This window comes from Gossypium arboreum, chromosome 1 (genome assembly GCF_025698485.1).
Source record: "Gossypium arboreum isolate Shixiya-1 chromosome 1, ASM2569848v2, whole genome shotgun sequence".
Taxonomy (NCBI): Eukaryota; Viridiplantae; Streptophyta; class Magnoliopsida; order Malvales; family Malvaceae; genus Gossypium; species Gossypium arboreum.
Window position 1 is genome coordinate 7,197,811 of NC_069070.1, and position 6,134 is coordinate 7,203,944.

The 6,134-nt window shown below is 32.8% G+C and overlaps 1 long non-coding RNA gene across 1 annotated transcript; it reads right to left on the bottom strand.

The window, feature by feature from the left end:
- Positions 1–2,274: 2,274 nt before the first annotated feature.
- On the bottom strand, positions 2,275–2,924 carry LOC128291525 (uncharacterized). The gene is made up of 2 exons (XR_008281367.1): positions 2,727–2,924; positions 2,275–2,662 (listed from the first exon to the last, which is right to left on the bottom strand). It is a non-coding gene; the product is annotated as an uncharacterized LOC128291525 (long non-coding RNA).
- Between the last annotated feature and the right edge of the window lie 3,210 nt (positions 2,925–6,134).

Sequence of the window (6,134 nt, forward strand, 5' to 3'; positions counted from 1 at the left end):
GACAATTATCTTACCAATCGATAGAAGACATTAATACCCCTTTTGTTGAGTACTATACCCAAGAAAGTAGATAGTTGGGAGCGAAAATCCAACTTATGTGTCTGAAACAGGCGTAAATACGGAAAGCAACAACACCCGAATACCCTCAGATGATCGTAGGTGGGGTCATGTCCATAAAGAGCCTTAAATAGAGACTGACCCTTCAGAACTGGAGTAGGGAGACGATTGATGAGATGTACCGCACAACAAAACGCATAGCCCCAGAATTCCATAGACATACCAACTTGAGCTAAAAGAGTGATGCCCATGTCAACTATGTGGTGATATTTGCGTTCAGCCACCCTATTTTGTTCAGAAGCAAGCAGACAAGTTAATCGATGAAAAATTCTGTGAGAGGCCAGAACAGACGTGAAGGCTTGATACTTTCTGCCCCAATCACTCTGGAACTGTTTAATATTCTTCCCAAACTAGGTTTTAACGAGTTGTTGAAATTGAACAAAACATTGCACTGCTTAAGACTTTTGACGGAGTACGTAAACCCACGTGAAACGAGTACATACATCAATAAACGCAATATAATACGAATTATTCTCACACGCAACTGAGGTAGAACCTTAGAGATCAGAGACAACCAAGTCAAATGGAGTGCTATATTCGGTAGTAGAAGTGTAAACGACAATTTATGCGACTTTCCTTTTTGACACGCCGGACATATACCATCGAGACAATTTTTATTTGATACAATATTACATTTTTCTAAAACATTTTTAACAACAGTAGTAGACGGATGGCCAAGACGTTTATGCCACAAAGAAAACACATCACCTTCGTTAAACTTGTTCTGAAGCACAGTGGAGGCAGCAACCAGGGCTTGAGCAAACTGATTAGATAGATCTGGTAGAGAAAACTGATATAAACTGTCACGAATATGGCCCTTCAGTAGTGTTTCCTAGGTCATGATGTCATTAATAACACAATACGTTGGGTGAAACTCAAAATACATACTACAACAAAACAGGTTTTTAGCGGCGTTTGGATAAAAAACGCCCCTATAGGTCGAGCATTAGCGGCGCTTTTTAAAAAATGCCGCTATAGATCGAGCATTAGCGACGCTTTCTGAAAAATGCCGCAAAAAATATTTTATCTGTCTATTTATTATTTAACTAGTTTATTTATATTAATTAAAATACAATATATTTTTAATTGAATATTTAAATTCTTCAAAAAAATAATTACACGAGAAAAAATCAAAGTAAAAACATAAAAAGTATTTTTAAAAATGAAAAAATTAAAATACTAATATTTAAAATAATTTTAAAGTTTTTGGGTAAATGACTTATTGTTTTTTAATTTATATATTAAATAATTTCTTATACAATCGTCAAAGAGATAATATTAATTTTAAAATATTGAATTAATTATCCGTAAACCCTAAACACATAAACACTCCTTAAACCCTTAAATACAAAATCTTAAATCCTAAAACTCTAAACCTTAAACCCTAAACCTAAATCACTAAACCCTTAAATAAAAATCCTAAATCCTAAATCCTAAAACTCTAAACCTTAAACCCTAAACCCTTAAGCCCTTAAATACGAAATCCTAAATCCTAAATCATAAAACTCTAAACCTTAAACCTTAAACCCTAAACCCTAAATCTTAAATACTAAACCATAAACCCTAAACTATAGACACTAAACCCTTAAACCCTTAAATACAAAATCTTAAATCCTAAAACTCTAAACCGTAAAAATAAAATTCATATGGATATATATTGATGTGTATATATATATAGATATTAATGTAAAAGAACGACGCAAACATATAAAAAATGGGAAACCACATTTCAATCTCGATTCTCTAGGATTCAATATTCAAATTATATATTATCATGTAATGTTTTAATCAAAATTTAATAATATTAACTATTTGGATTAATGAATAATATTGTAAAAATATATAGACTAAATGATATTAAAATTAATGTATATGCAAAAAAATCAAACTTAAATATATTAGAGACCAAATTAAAATTTAACCATTTTAGTAAATAATAATAATAATAATAATAATAATAATAATAATAATAATAATAATAATAATAATAATAGAGAAAAAAAAGAAAGGAGAAATTATTGGGCTTTATACTGCATACTTAGTGGCGTTTTCAACAAAAACGCCGTAAACATGTATTAAGAGTTTAAACGAGCCTGTTTTGTATCTTTGTTATTAGTGGCGCTGTTTTAAAAACGCAGTAAAGGATATGAATTACCGTTGTTTTCATAAAAAACACCACAAACATCTCTTAATAGATTGAAAACAACATCGTTTTTTGGAGCCCCAAATTCCCTTTACTTTCCCCCAATTCAAATTACCCCCGATCATCTGGTTCCCCAAACCACTACAGGAAAATAGACTTTTAGCGGCGTTTTTTTTTCCTTTAGTAGCGCTTAGAACTATTTGCGGCGTTTTCACAAGCGCTACAAAAAACGCAGCAAAAATTTGCGGCGTTTATTTGAAAAAAACGTCACAAAAGATCATGGCGTGTACGTGAATTTTTGTGAAACTTCTCGACCTTAGCTATAGAAGCGAAACTTCTCGACCCTGCAGTGTACGTGAATTTTTGTTTTTGCCTGCTGCTTGTTCCAACTCGCTCACGGTCCTACATAGTGTAATTATTATTACGTATATAGTAAAATTTGTAAGAATTTGGAAGTACGTAATACCTCTCATTTCTTTGAATTCCAAAATCTAATCGCATCTTCCCATTGGTACCTCAGCATTCCCGGTGGGACATTTCGCAATTTTTCTTCGAAGCTTATGTCTTTCTTAGAATATTGTTTTTTCAAAGTGCTTTTATGGTCTCTCCATTTTTTACCCAATACCTTCTTGATATAGTCATCCGAGACCTCTAAAGCAAATCTCTCCTTAAAAAACACAAGTTTAGAATGTAAATATAAATGAAACTTAAACCAAAGTATTATAAATAACAATTAGATGTTTTGTTACCTTAATATTATCAAGAGCTTGATTTTTGTTGCTATCAGGCATGTGATGCCATGATTCGTAGTTGATGGGCAACATATTGACATTTCGTGCTATAATGCCCAAATAGCCCGCTAAAAGTCGAGCTTCAGATCCAACAGGCTGACCATGACTGTTTCTACTTACTTTGACACGCTCGACCGAATTTAAGTTGTATAATTCTTTAAGTAGCGTACGTCCTCGACCTCTGCGCGTCCCACCATTTTCAGCTGAAAAACGATATGTTATTATTTATATTAAAAATGAAAAATAAATCAATAATAAAAGTTAACACACATGTAAAATAAACTTAACATTACTTTGAAATTCTACAGGCTCGTCAAGTGTCTCCGGCACATTCGAAGATCCAATAACTGTCTGCTGTTCACTATTTGCTTCTTTCGAATTTGGAGTATTTTGGACAATACTTAAATCTCGTAATCTTCTTCTACACATTTTTCCTGCAATACACATAAAATAGTTGAAATTTTAGTAACAAATTACAACAATAATAGTACATATAAAATAGTTAAATTATATAACATGAGCAAGATTAATATTATAATATTACATATAATTAAAAAATCGTAAAATCTTATTACGTCATAATTCGTAAATATCTTCATCCACATCTTGACGAACCCATTGAATTTGTGTACTAGTATTAGGGATATTTTCATTTAAGTTTTGTTCTGGAAAAGGCAAAGTTTCTGATCTTTCGACGATGTCATATCTACTTTCATTGCCCATGGCAAATAAGTCTCTAGGGGTGTTTCAGAGTACAACGTACCAACCCTTATCAGTTGGATCTTTCGAGTAAAAAACTTGTTTCACTTGAGAAGAAAATACATACGGCTCGTCTATCAATTGTTCTCCTGTGTGAATCAATCGAGAGAAATTCACCATTGTAAAACCAAATTGATCGTTTTTAATTCTGCGAGCAGTATTAACATCAGCCCAATCACATCGAAATAAGACAACTTTCCATTTTCCATAGTAATCCAACTCAATAAAATCAGTAAGAAGTCCGTAACACTCCACATTTCCCTCAACGGGATTACTGTCCCTAGCATTAGCATAACTTGTAATTGAAGGATTAACAGCTATTCCACAATTTTGAGTTCTCGATATTTTGTATGAAATTTGAATCCAATGATGATGAAGACACTATATCTTTTTAATACTCTATTCGGGCCTTGGGAAAGCCATTTAACTTCGTCATTAACATCCTTCCCACTCCAAACCTATTGAATCGAAAATAAATTGAGTAATTATAAATGTTATGATAAAACATTATTATTTTTCAATAAAAGGTTGAGTTGCATACCGTTTGGCTTAAGCATTCATGGAAAGATTTTGTGAATAACTTATTAATCTCTCGTTGTTGTAATCTTCGGGAACGTGAACGAGATCTCAAGATTTGTTTGTACTTACTATGTTAAAAAAGAGGTTTAATTGGTTAGAAAATAAACAAATAAAAAAGATGAATATTTATCATATTCTAGAACTTACTTGCGTAATGGTTCAATTGAATCTTGGTGAAAAAGAACATATCTATGTGCTTGTACCCAAGATCTTTCATCTAATTCTGCAATTTCAACTTTACCGATTGGTTCTCCATAACTTTGAAATAAATAAGTTTCAGCAAAGTTGGGATCATTGAGCCTATCATTTCTACTTGGTCTATTCAATCTTGTTTCAACATCTTCTAAATATCTAGAATAGAAGGTCATACATTCCTCTGCCAAGTAGCCTTCAGCAATTGATCCTTCTGGATAACGCTTATTTCGACAATAAGACTTTAATTTGCTTAGGAACCTAAACACGATATACAACATTATCAAAAGTTGTAACTAAATGTATAGAGGTGAATGAATGAATACTTTACAAATAAATTAACACCTTTCTATAGGATACATCCATCGATAGAAAACTGGTTCTCCAATTATTGCTTCACGAGGGAGAGGGATTACCAAGTGCACCATAATAGTGAAGAAGGAAGGTAGAAATATTTTCTCTAAATTGCATAAAGTCAAAGCGGCTCGATCATGTACTTTCTCAAGTTCTTCAACATCCAAAACTTTGCCACAAATAGCTTGCATTATATTGGAAAGTTCAATTATACAGGACGTAACCTTTTTTAACATATAGCACCATAAAGTAAGTGGCAGTAAATCTTGCATCAATAAGTGATAACTATGTGATTTTAAAGAATATAGTCTTCGATCTTTAAGAGTAACACATCGAGATATATTTGATGGATACGCATCTGGGACCTTTATATCCTTCAACACCGTACAGAACACTTATTTCTCTTCATTCGACATTGCAAAAATTGGAGGCGGCAACCGATATTTCCCATTCAAAAGTACTTAGGGATGAAGATCACGCCGAATTCCCATGTCAACTAAATCAATTCGACTTTGAAGATTGTCTTTTGATTTTCCATCGACATTCAAAATTGTCCCGAAAATGTTCTCGCAAACATTCTTCTCAATATGCATAACATCAAGATTGTGTCGTAAAATGTGATGCTCCCAATAAGGCAATTAAAAAAATACTTCTTTTTTTTTTACAAGTCCGCCTCATTAGGATCATCCTCTTCATCAAATTCATCCCTCGATCTTCTTCTCGTTTGTATGTTGGATGGTTGATTCATCTTCCCATAACTGAAATCCATATCTTTTAACACGAACAAGATTTCGGATCTAATGGTCTACTCAGGAGCTTCTCTAAACTCTTCAGTATCGTCAAATAAAGTCCTGAAATCTAAATCTATGATTTCCATCCAACCACCGACGATACCCCATATAATAGAACTTCTTCCCATTATATAACCATTTCGAACATGTTTGTGTAGTACAACAAGGACAAGCATAACGTCCTTTGGTACTCCAACCAGATAAATTGGCATAAGCCAGGAAATCATTAATTATCCACAACAAAGCTGCACATAAATTGAAGTTCTCTTTTCTTAACATATCATATGTCTCAACTCTCGACCATAATTGTTTTAACTCTTCAATAAGTGGCTGCAAATAAATGTCGATATAATTTCCGGGACCTTTCTCTCCGGGGATAATCATAGATAATATAAAAGAAGATTGCTT